General features: G+C 34.7%; 2 protein-coding genes across 4 annotated transcripts in view; one reads left to right on the forward strand and one right to left on the reverse strand.

Annotated features, from left to right (window-relative positions):
- The window catches only part of LOC127855585 (probable thiopurine S-methyltransferase), a 288,200-nt gene that overhangs the window by 101,602 nt on the left and 173,509 nt on the right, over positions 1-13,089 (reverse strand). The gene's annotated exons all lie outside the window — the stretch shown is intronic.
- The window catches only part of LOC127855579 (uncharacterized), a 142,624-nt gene continuing 132,561 nt past the window's right edge, over positions 3,027-13,089 (forward strand). The window contains exons 1-2 of one of the 2 annotated variants that reach the window (XR_008037595.1): positions 3,027-3,275; positions 5,455-6,255. The gene's annotated coding sequence lies outside the window, so the exon portion shown is untranslated. Of the gene's footprint in view, positions 3,276-5,454; positions 6,256-13,089 lie in introns of those variants that run through there. The other variant, XM_052391313.1, reaches the window with a different exon arrangement.

Here is a 13,089-nt window from a genome sequence, read left to right on the forward strand (position 1 = left end):
CACTGAAATGATTAAAGGGAAATAGTTTGATTATTTAACCCGTCTGGAAATCGTTCCTGAAAGCCTAAATTCGCTACCGTAATTGTGTGCCAGTTTGCTATAAATAACACAGTTCGACTTCAATTTTCTATTGTATTGTACTTAGATGGAAGTTCGATTGACAAGAAGCAATGTGATTTTTAAAGACCCGCGTCATGCAAAAATAGATATTATGCCATATATTACACATTTAAAACCACAAATTAAGAATTGTTTATTCAAGGCAATTGATACAACCACTTACTAAACGATTGCTTATGCAACTAGACAATGGGTTCAACCTCGAAATTGAGTTTGCGATACAGGGCAATAAATACAACAACACACTTAAAAGTTGTCTATGTGATACAGGACCATACATACAACCACACACTTAAAAGTTGTCTATGCGATACAGGACAATACATACAACCGCACACTTAAAAATTGTCTATGCGATACAGTACAATAGATACAACCACACAGTTAAAAGTTGTCTATGCGATACAGGACAATACATACAGCCACACACTGAACAATGTCTTATACAATACAATCCAAGAGACAAAACTACACACAACTTCACATGCTTTTGAAGACAATATATTTAACCATGATCGTAACACTAGTATTTGCAATACAATACAATAAGTACAACCCAAACATTGATAGGACAATATATACAACCGCACAGATTAACACATGACTATGCAATAAGAGAAACTAGTACACACCGAAACAAATGCTTGTACAATACAAGATAAAAGATACAACCACAAACGCAAGAATTTCCATTGTGATTGAAGACAACAGATACTAAATTACATACACAATTACATGTTCAATACCAGGACATAGATTAAACCACACACTTGTCAAATGCATTTACAAAGCACGACCATATTAACCGGTACAATCACACATTAAACAATTGTCTTTGTCTTGTATTGTCTTTTACAATACAAGACAATAGATAAAAAGATACATTCAACAATAGCCAATGCAATACAAAACAGTAGATAAAGCTAGCAATACACTAAAAAACTGCCTGTTCAATACTAGAAAAAGAAAAGAAAAATGACACACCTAACAATTGCATATGCAAAAGAAGACAATAGATTAAGACAAACACTAGCAATTCGTTATGCAATACAATACAAACTTTACAATCTCGAGTTAAATTGCGTATGCAATACAAGGCAATACTACATTTATACATTAAACAAATACCTAAGCAATACAAACAAACAAATAAACCACACACTAAACGTTTGCCTATAAAATACAAGATAACAGATACAACCTTACACTACACTAAACAATCGCACTTACAATACACGACTATATATACAATCACACACTAATCCATTGCCTTTCCAATATGCATTATATACCAACACACATATAACAATCGTCTATGCGATACAATGATTAAGAATCAAACACTTATCAAAACAATGTTTTTAACAAAAACTTAAACATAACAATTGTTAAGATAATAGATAAAACCACTAAAATAGCCATTTTTATACAATACAATTTATACAACCACACTTTACAATTGACTTAACGATACAATACAATAGATACATCCACTCACTAAACAAATGTCTTTACAATAAAAGACAATACAATACAAACAATCGCACAAACAATTGCTTATGCCCTACAAGACGGTATATAAAACTAAGTGTTTACCAATTGCCCATGCGATACAAGACGATATATACAACCATACACTTAAAAATTGTCTAGGCGATACAAGACAATATACACAACTACTCTTTCAACAAATACCTTTACACCACAAGACAACAGATACAGCCACACAATTGCCCAAAAGATACATGACAATATATACAATAACACAAAGTTAACATTTTGCTTATTTTTTACATGACAATACACACAACTTCACACACACCTAACTACTGCTTATACTATACAGGTCCAAATATTAAGACACACATTTTACCTGAACGAAACAGGACCATACATGAAATAACACAGCACAGACAATAAAAATAACAACACTCACTAAATAAATTGCCAGTATATTACATGACTAAACATAAAACCAAAATCGATGTACAGCTTTCTATTCAGTACAGGACAATACGAAGACATAAACAACACTCAATAAAAAGCAATTTGTTAAGAATGATCGAAATCGTATCTTAACAGAGCTACATCAGTGTTCGTGTTTGTATTCAATTATTCGACTTCGTATGTTGACATCATAATGATCAACATGGCAAATACATTTATCATCGCCATCAGCTAACATTAAAGAAAGATGTTTCTGACATTCCTAACGGAATATGCATACACATGGAAGACCTTTAAAAATGATAGTTTAACAAGTGTGACATAATCAAGCACTAATTTGTATTCAGTTCAAAGCTAACAACTCGTTTACGGTTGGCATCTTTCGATACTTCAAACATACATAGGCATGTGTTTTGCAAAGATCTCAAGTTATTAATACAATTTAAAAAACCTTAAGTGCATAAAAAACAGTTTTTCTTTCAGTTTGTGCCGATATCTTAAGATTTACGAAAAAAATCATTTAATACTACTGAAATCGGTGCCAAAATTGCACGATGCTTGCTGCATATGAACACAGCACACATCAAATTATGGCAAAGAATGCAAGCTTATTAAATAAAGTGATTCTGATGCATTTCAAATTGCCACAAGCAGCTTTAAAATCTGTCTTGTATTTACTAGTCGAAATTCTTAAGAAAACATTTTTAAAAAGTTATTTTGAGAAAAGCACTACTTGCCGATGTGTTTACATCCATTTGTTTTCAATTGTGAACCTCACAAAGTCACGTGACCCTGCTTCCTGGTAATGGTAACTTATTTTGTCATGTTCGTATAACTGATTAAAATTCTGGTAGCCATGTCGTATTCAGATCATAGACACTGCCTTATAACACCCCTGTGCAATAATACATAGTGTGTAATTACGAGAAATAAACAGCAAGTATGATAATGTAAGACGCATAAAAAAGGTAAAGATGGAACGAGAAAAAACAACACAATGCTTCAAATAGTGTACCGTACAATTCTTGCATCGCTGATATCAGTTAAAACGTTATTTATAGCACGACCTGCAATGTCTCGGTATATATGCACGATGCAATCCACACTTACAATTTCAGTTATTCAAGCTATGAGAGTTGGACATTAAGAGTTGCTGTGTTACAAGGCATTGCCTGAGACTTCCAACGATGCGTGACATCTGAAAGGAGGTAAGAATAGAAAGAGACTTTGTGTTGTAACTCGTGTGTATATTGTTGTTATGCGGTTAAAATAAGATATAAGATGGGTATCTTGTTCTGACGAAATTATATAAATATTTAACTTACATGTGTATGTCGGTGTCAAACAATCTCGTGGAACATCGACAATTTAAATCAAATATACATTAAGAGGTAAATAATTATAACTTATATAATTTAAAATAATTTGATATATGCTGTGTCTTTAAGATTTCGTTATTTTTCATCCGTCCGTTTTCTGTATAAATATTTTGTTCGAGTACGTTAATCAGAGCTCCAGATAAGGGCCGTACAGCCGTAAATACGGCTTTTTCATGAAGGTTTACGCATTTATTTTTATAAACTAGACGTACAATTACGACTTGAATATCCCTTTTACGCATTTACGAAAACAATCTGGCCGTACCGATACGTCCGCGTCAGCGCAGCGTGATTTGTTGGTCTCTAACCTAACGGCGCTTGTTTATTTAAATTACCGAAAAGTTGTAGACTGGGTTCCGATATTATTGTCTATTATGTCGCGTGATTTCCAATAACTTGTAAACCCGTCAAAAACAATATGTATGCGCGCAAGGGAAGGCCGGCTAACTTTCGGTTTCAAACAAACACTTTGTTGTCATAAAATGGCTACATACGGTCGTCTCACTATCCAGATATTCAATATGTCAACCCAGAAAAAGACATTGTCGCCCCGATATTAAACAATTTGATTGCATCGGTAGCGACTTTGCAACTTTGACAGTTAACTTCTAAAGCAACGAGTCTTTTGAAAGGAGACAGTGACATTAGTATTCATTTACTTAGCTTACTAGTTGGCTTGTGTTTTCTTGTCAAGAAAAATGAAGAAATATCATGCGTTTTAATGTGTAATTTTATTTGTATAATAATGCAGAATGGAAACCTAATAAAGTAAATGTTTTAGAAGCAAAATATATTTAATATAATTGCTGCAAATGTTTCTGTAAAGTCAGTTATATACATTTCAATATAAAAACCACGGGTAGTACAGTACTACCTGTACTTTTGGATATGGTAGTACAGGTACTTATTGATTTTCAGCGTTACTCCTTTTCTTTCTGTCAGTGGCAGTACCGTTACTAATTTCACAAATCCTTATCTGGAGCTCTGGACGTTAATACATGTTAACATGCACTGAGTATACATGCTGTTCATAAGACTTGAACGACTACGATCGCTTGTAAAATTGTTTGAAATGTGCATATAATGCATTCAAAGAATTTCGAATATTATTAGTGAATTCCGTATTATTGAAAACATGCCATGTATCGTATAAGAAGTATGTTTGCCTTTGGTGTAGAATTTATTAATTTTTTTTTTAAATGAAATGCTTCCTGTGTTCATACATAAGAAGGATATCAGTGAATGTATGAAATATGTATGGGCAGAGCGTGATGTTTTGCAAATAATTGTGTAGAATCCTAGGAAATTCACAGCAAAGTCAAAAACATCACGGGCACAATCGTAACTAATCAAATGTATCGAACTTACAACTACATGTTGAAAGAAACGAATGCATTTTATATCCTTGAAATTGGTGAAATGTTTATAAACCAGATGCAATTGTGTAATAGTTTTAACTTATTAGAAAATAATCAATTGTTGATGTCAAATAACCAACGGTCAGGAGTAAAGATCCATCTGGAGCAGCAGACGATTTATATGCATAACTAATAACACAATTGAAAGTGCGGTGTTAACTCCGCCCACTTAGGGTTAGGGGAAGGGGTAGGGTAAGGGGTCAGGGGTAGGTGTAGGGGAAGGGTAAGGAGTTAATTGATGTGAAATATATATTTGTGTCGTATCTATCTGGAAAACAATGCCACCCATGTACCACCGCAAGAATTAATGCGTCTTATCAAATCACTTGTAGTTTGCAACGCTTCTATACTCCTGACAAAACATTTATTTATTTGAACATTTACACAGGTTAAGTAGAATCGCCATGTCTAGACTAAAATAAGTTGTTGACCGATGCAAACGCAATGTATAAAAGAACATTAAAAAGCAAATGCAAATGACCTTAACAGGTAACATACCTAGTGTTTAGTAATATTCCACATCTTATAAATAAAAGTATTTGTCCTCAAGAGTTTTATTTGAAAATCCTTGTTATTTGTTTATCTTCCAGGTTAGCTCACAGCAAGTTTAAGAACATCGTCGTGGGTGTGCTTTCCTATCAGTCATGATTGCGTATTTACTGAAACGGAACGGGTTATCATTGATAGTGACCTTTGCATTGATTGCTGTAGCACTTGTCCTGATGAGGCCACAATACATCCTTCCATAGAAGACACTAGGGGCGCTGGGAGAAGATATGACACCAAATACAAAACCTATATAGGAACTTAACATAAGTGACATTAGTAAGTTACAGACCGAATTATTAATTGCTTCTGTACACATAGACAAAGGTTGCTCTAGAGAAATAGCCATCATAAATGATGTCATTAAGAAAACTTATGTAACACGTATGCCTGACTTCGCTTCAATAACAATACCATTGAAACTATCATCTTTAGTGAGAATATTCGATAGCAAGAAAATGTATTTAAATATATCAGTAGCTGAAAACAAATGTGTGAACTTAAGGATTCGATCTGATCTTCAGTCGCCCATTTGTGTGTATGATAAAGAAAGTGATAATTATATATCAGGGTCTTTGCTGGAACATGGGAGGGTTCTCAGATGGCAATGGTTATTAGGTTACTGCAGGCACATAGTGAGGTAGATGTTTTAGACCTCGGTTGTAATATTGGCGTTTACACTATTATGGTCGCCAAAATGAACCATCGGGTCGTTTCTGTTGATCCGTCGAGGAAGAATTTAATGCTTCTTTCGCGATCACTAAAACTTGGTCAAATTGATTCGAAAGTGACTTTGCTGTGGAACGCTGTCGGCGACAGGGTGCAGAATGTTTCTCTTCGTGAATATAAAGGAAAAATTGGAGGTACTTTTGTTAAGGCTGAAAGTGAAAAAGACGACGAGAACCAGATTTACGAATTGCATCGAGCAGGTGCTGTGACACTAGATCACCTGATACCAATGTTCGCAAACAAAAACAATTTTCATAAAGATGGATATCGAAACATACGAGTGAAATACGCATTGAAAGGAGGCGAACGCTTTTTCAAATCGACAAATGTAAGATTCGTTTTCATGGAGTGGGTCGCTCATAGAAATAAAGAAAGGGGTAATGGCATTATAAATTTCATGTACACATTTCATCTAGTGCCTCATCAGAACGACAACGTAGGGTCACGATTACAGCTGAAATCAAATGCCACTTGGCCAGGCGAAATTTTGTGGATGAAAATTGTGGAATAAAGTTTTTACTTCTAACCACCATATACAGATTTGTAATACTTTAAGTTATGTTGGATATTTGCGTTGTATTGGTGGGGATTCGTAGAATATCAAGCGAAAATGTAAATACAACTTCCGAAAACGAATAAACAAATATCTGAACGAAGAAAATGGCAGTTTATATAATTAAACATAATATCCTGACAATTAGTGCTACTTTTTCCCCTGTAAAACTGCTCAATGTGTATTGATTGTGTTACTTGTTTAAATTTGTATTTACCACATTTTAAGGGGCCTTTTCACAGATTTTGGCATATTTTGAAGTTTGTCATTAAATGCTTTATATTGATAAATGTAAACATTGGATCTTAAAAGCTCCAGTAAAAAATCAAGAATAAAATTAAAAAAGGAAAAAAGTAGCCGGTACCAGGGCTCGAACCAGTGACCCCCGGAGTCCTGGAATTAGTTTGAAGTAAAAATGCATTAGCCCTCTCGGCTATTCGGCCGGGATTACACAGTGTAAGTATTTCATACCTTATATAAGCAATCTGCGTAGTTTCGTAAATTTAAACGACAACAACAGAACTCTCCAAATTATTCAATCGTTTCGCGTTGCAACGCTTTATAATTTTTAGGTTTTCAAATGGTCAAAAGATACATATGATGGCTATATTGGACTATGGTAAATGCTCAGTAATAGTGTTTCCTCACAAATATCATAACTAAAACGAAAATTTTCGAATCTGAAACAATTTTTTGTCAATTTTGTCAATTTACCAAACCGTGAAAAGATCCCTTAAAAAGATTAGTTTAGACAAGCAAGTGCATAGTTTCCATGGCATCCATTAACAGTAACATTCATACATAAAAAGTTGATTTTGTGATTTACTAATGGCTACTGATAAGAAGTGTATTATCCTATAGATGTAAACAGTTGATAATGTTTATACTGATGTTTACTGATACAACGTGTGCAATCCTGCAGATGTAAACAGATGATTGTGTTATTTTCTCGTGTACATATATATGACGTTGGTTTTACTACAATTGTAAACAGTTCATTGCGTTATTAACGCATGCAACTGATAGGACGTGTATAATACTGCAGCTACAGCCAATTAACAATAACATTAATGGCAAATAAATTGGACACGTTAATATGTACATTCACAATGACTCTGCCTGGAAAAAACAACTTAAATAACGTACTTATTATGTGTGACAAGGGAGATTTAAATAAGGACGCGGTAACAAGAAAAAGTCTTCCAAATACTAAAAAAAATGAGGAGGCATCGAGCATTATTATAACTGACTTTATCCCGACCTCAAAGCAATCTTAATGTATTTAAACTCCACGACTTTCCTTTTGTTATAACTGGGATTATAACTACGATTACATAGTACATTTCGTAGCCATGTTTCTGTATAAATACGTTCGTAAAATATATTTATTATAATGTACATAACAATTTTCAATGTAAAAATTGCATATCGGAAATGTTAAAAACCAAATGAGTCGCAGAAACTAGATTTCCGTTAAGAATTGACCTCATTTAAACGAAAATATCTTAAAAACGGAAAGCATCGTCACTGATAAGCCTGTGTGGATCTATTTTACTTATTATCATCAAGAGATGAAGCTTTATGGGTTCTTTTTTCTGTTTTGCGGGGGAGGGGGGGTATAGGCATAATCCGACGTATAGAAACTCCTATTCAATTTTCATGTATATGACCTTAACCACTTATACCATTGACTTATACTGTTGGTGTGTCATTCATTTGTCTGCTGTATGACAATTTTTAGTTTTCTGTTCGTCCGTTCGCTAGCCTGCCAGTCCGCTACAGGTTTTGCACAACAAGCTAATCCGGGACATAATTTTTGCCTATATGGAATTTCACGTTTAGAGAAGTATATCCTGACCAAAAAAATGTATGCGGTATTAAAGTTTTGTCCCTGATTAGTCTGGATTGCAAGGCTTATCTGGGACGACACTTTACTCACATGCATTAAGTCCCGTTTTTCCAGAACGAGGTTCAAATGTTATAGCCTTTATTGTTAATGGTTTCAACATGCAATTTTAACATTTTTTAGCTGTTCCTACCCAAAAACACGCCTATTCCTGACACAAAGATTGCACATAGCTTATGAACATCCTACCACGACATAGTTTTCCACAATTCAAAGTCAGACGGACGAGATGTTGCTAGATCTTGCTAGATTTAATCATACAAGAAAGAAACTACGGTCTGTTTCAATGCTTTAATATCTAGTTCGCATATACAATCATAAGACTACAGCAAGACGACACATGAAGCCCGTGGATCGTGTTCAAACACGAGGTCGACAGGTTATCATACGACCACATGCCGTGTATGGTACGCACGAATTGCAATATGTTACAACTAAATAATATCGGGGAAGACTTTGCAGAGCAGATAAAAGGGCAGCACGTTTACCGTAAAAGGTAAATTTATCTTAATGAAGTATTAGACCCATCGCATATCGCATATCGTAAGAAAACGCCATCGTACAATATGAATTACATTTGTATTCAGCAATCTTGATAACAAGGCTCAAAGTGGAGTGTCAAGTCTGACTTCTGATAAGCGGAAGAAAAATAAGAAAAATTGGGGTATACAAATTAACCTGCTGTACGGTCAACATTCAGTATAAACCGGGAATTTACACAGGATCGAGGTTATTTGGAAGCAATTAAACATGTAAGCACATATTTTTCAATTTAAGGATAAACCTTTTTCACAGGTAAAAACTATTCTTATTGTTATTACGTTTTGTTATTTTAACACATAAATCACTTTACGAAGTGTAAAATCCAATTGACTTTGTAAAAATAGTTATATGCAATATTGGTTCCCATGCTCACATTAAAAATAATATAGAATATTCAGCAAATAGAAGAAAATTTTTATGCAAGGACTTGTTGATACTTACCGGTACTCTTATTTAAGGATCACTTAAATGTTTGTGTATGTTTGCTTTGATTCACCATTTTAACAGTATTCTCCTATCATAACGTTTAGAAAAAACGCTTCCTAAAACATACCACGGTGTAAATAATGTGTATAATCTCTGCTGAAAAAAAAAGAGATTTAGATGAATTTTATGGTATAAATCTGTTAAAATATTTTATATCATATACAGTAATTTATTTTGATCATTCGTAGTATTTCATCTACATGTGAATAATTATAATAATTATTAAAGATTTAAAACACATTTGAAACTTTAAGTAGCAGAAGAGTTTCGAACAGAATATAGTATCTTAAAGTGCAAATTATGTTTGCAAGTTTATGCATGTTGTGACTAAACAAAATTAAATTTTGTAGTTATTTGCAAAATACTAAAGACATGTGCGCAGTAAAACGGAAGATACAATTTGCATCGGCGGCCTTTCTGTCTCAATTCAGACTACGTGATTCCCCGCATTGTTTCCTGTCTCATGGCAACATTTTTTTTAATGTTTCCAAATAGCAATATGAGAAACGACCACGACGCCTGGTGGCCATGTTTTGAAGTGTATCAGAAACAATTTTTTTTTAAGTCACTCGAGTTATCTTTACAGAAAATTATCTGAACAAGTTTGATGTCACAAAAAAAATCACGCTAAATTGTAAAAGAAGTTGTTTGTTGGAATGATGACCAACGGCAATTCTTGTAGCTATGGTTGTTTATTGAAACCATTATTTTCATACGAAAGGACTCGATTGACTAGTTAAACTTGCATTTATCATAGGCAAAAATATTGAACTGGAAGAAATGTTGTAAGAGACTGAGAGACAAATTAAAAGGAAACAATTATAGCGTTTACACGTATTTCTACCGACGACCGTCTCGACCCAGACATTTCGTTTCTTACGAATAAATTTTATTTCGTCTCCGGGTTATAGCAGTCGCTGGTAGGTTACGCATGCGCAATTAATTTCCTTCTATATTACATATAAAATAGTTGTAGTTCGATATCAATTTTTACCATGATCAAGCGCATACCCACTATATCATCATACATCATTGGAAAGATAAATGCATAATCTTTAAAAACAAATGCATGTCATTAAATTCTATACGCGTTAACTCAAAATATTTACCTTAGAATAGGCATGCCGATTTTGACAGCTGTGCAGACGACCATTTTGGGCTCACATAGTATGACCTACTTTCAAAGCCGGGAACCATCAACACAAAAAGTAGAGCACAAAAATGGCTTTTTTTCTTATTGCTTACAAATATACCTTCAAGTTGATACCAACATCAACCATTTGCAATGTTTTTGACAAATCCTAGGCAGCATGCACTGAACAATGTGTGCTTAGAATCAAACTGACTGCATGTAACCCTGAAAACAGGAGTTCCGGTTTGGGGTTACATGACCTGGTAAGTGTCACGTTGATTTTGTTTCAATGTAATTTATTGTTTAACGGTAAGTTTGATATAAAAATTTAGATATTTAAGATTTTTACGTACAAAGTCGTTGAATGTTGACCATATAGAATTCTTGTAGCTATGGTTGTTCATAGAAACCGTTAATTTCATACCAAAATGAATCGATTGACTAGTTTTACTTGCATTTATCATAGGCAAAAATATTGAACTGGAAGAAATGTTGTATGAGAGTATGAGAACCTAGATTCTCGCTTGAAGATTGCACATGATTTCCAGAACCCAAGTTTTTATTCGATATCATAGGTTTTGACCAGAACCCAAGTTATCATAAAATGTGCATCAAACGGCGATAGCCTAGGTTCTTATTTGAAAACCAAGGTTTCGACAGTCGTTAAATAATCTGCAAAGGCCATAGTTCTCATGAAGAGAACTTAAGTTCTCATCTTTAATACTAACTCCGTGGTTTTTATTTGGGAACCATAGTTCTCGTGAGAACCTATGTTACCAGAATTACGCTGGTTTGGTTTGGCTCGCAGACGCTAGACATAAATTCAGAAACCTGTGATCTCATTGGAAAACCTTAGTTTACGCTCGAGAACCCATGTTCTCGGCAAGACGACGCACACAGACACATAGAACTTAGGTTCGCATGAGAACCTAAGCTATCATTTCAGAACTCCTGTTTTAAGTCAGACATTTTCATGAACACCTAGGTATTCAAATCCAGAACTTAAGTTATCAGAAAGTAAAGCCAAAACAAATTGCGAGAATCGAAGTTCTCGTTTGATATCCAAGGTTTTCACATGAACCTATGTTCTCGACAGCTTTCGTTCTATCGGATAGTTTTTGTATGCATGAGAACTCACGATTTCATTTGGGATCATAAGTTCTTGTAAGAACCTAGGTTCTTTTTGAGAACCTAGGTTCTCAGTAAAAACCCAGATTTTTGGAATTATGCGTCGAACCGCTTGCCATACATTAGGTCGGACAGTACATTATGCCGTTCGTATCAACCAATGAAGGAACAATGCATAAAAGCGAACGTTCAGTTAGCAGCTGACACGAAAATTGAATGTGATTTATTCCCTAAAATATTTTCCTTCGCGCATACATTTGACTGATTCCGAACATGGCCCTCAACCGCTACGAGGATTTACGAAACTTTTGTAACTACCACAAGTTTCCTTTTGATACATGATTTCAGAGAACAAACTTTAAGGTGTAAGTGACAAACGGTTTCTTTATCTGCAGCAAGACGCCAGTAGTTTAACACCCTCGAGATGTTAATGGACCAAATGTAGCATAGAAACAGCACAGACGATCAGTATCACACGATGTGTGCAGACCATACTACAGAGCGAAATATATTTTTAATCTGATTAATACAATGAAAAAAAAAGTATTGTGTATTTCATGTTTAAAAGCTAGAAATGAGGATTTCAAACCGGCGAGGTAAAACTGTATACTCAACATGGATGCTAGTATTTTGGTGTTGTTAAATGCAATGCAAAAACGATTACATAGGTGACACAGGAAGATCATTGGGCATAAGGCTGAAAGAACATGTAGCCAGATCCAACTCGGCCATATATGAACAATTCTCCCTCACAGGACACAGGATTGATCCGAACAACACAAAAATACTAGCATCCGAGGACTCGGACATCAAACGAAGGTTCAAAGTGGCAATTAACATCAAACAACGAAGTCCGTCGCTAAACCGGGACGAGGTGCTGGAACTTCCGCCGGTGTACAAATCTCTCCTCGTGTCACGTGACCATCCTATGTCACGTGACTCGCTCAACTGACCAGCACATCGCTGATGAAGACTATGTGATATAGTCGAAATATTCGAGTAAGCAAATATTGCTCTGAATTATTGAATTGATTGACTCAAATGATGAATCCAGAGCAAGAGTAGTCCAAATTTTTGACGTTCTTAAATATAAAGCTACTTTTTATATGGGTAATATTTGGAGCGTACAAAGGGTGAAAGACCAATTATGTGGTGGGAATTTTTTGTTCTTTGTCTATATTGTTGCGCAAGGATTTTGTGCG

This window comes from Dreissena polymorpha, chromosome 13 (assembly GCF_020536995.1).
Source record: "Dreissena polymorpha isolate Duluth1 chromosome 13, UMN_Dpol_1.0, whole genome shotgun sequence".
NCBI lineage: Eukaryota > Metazoa > Mollusca > Bivalvia > Myida > Dreissenidae > Dreissena > Dreissena polymorpha.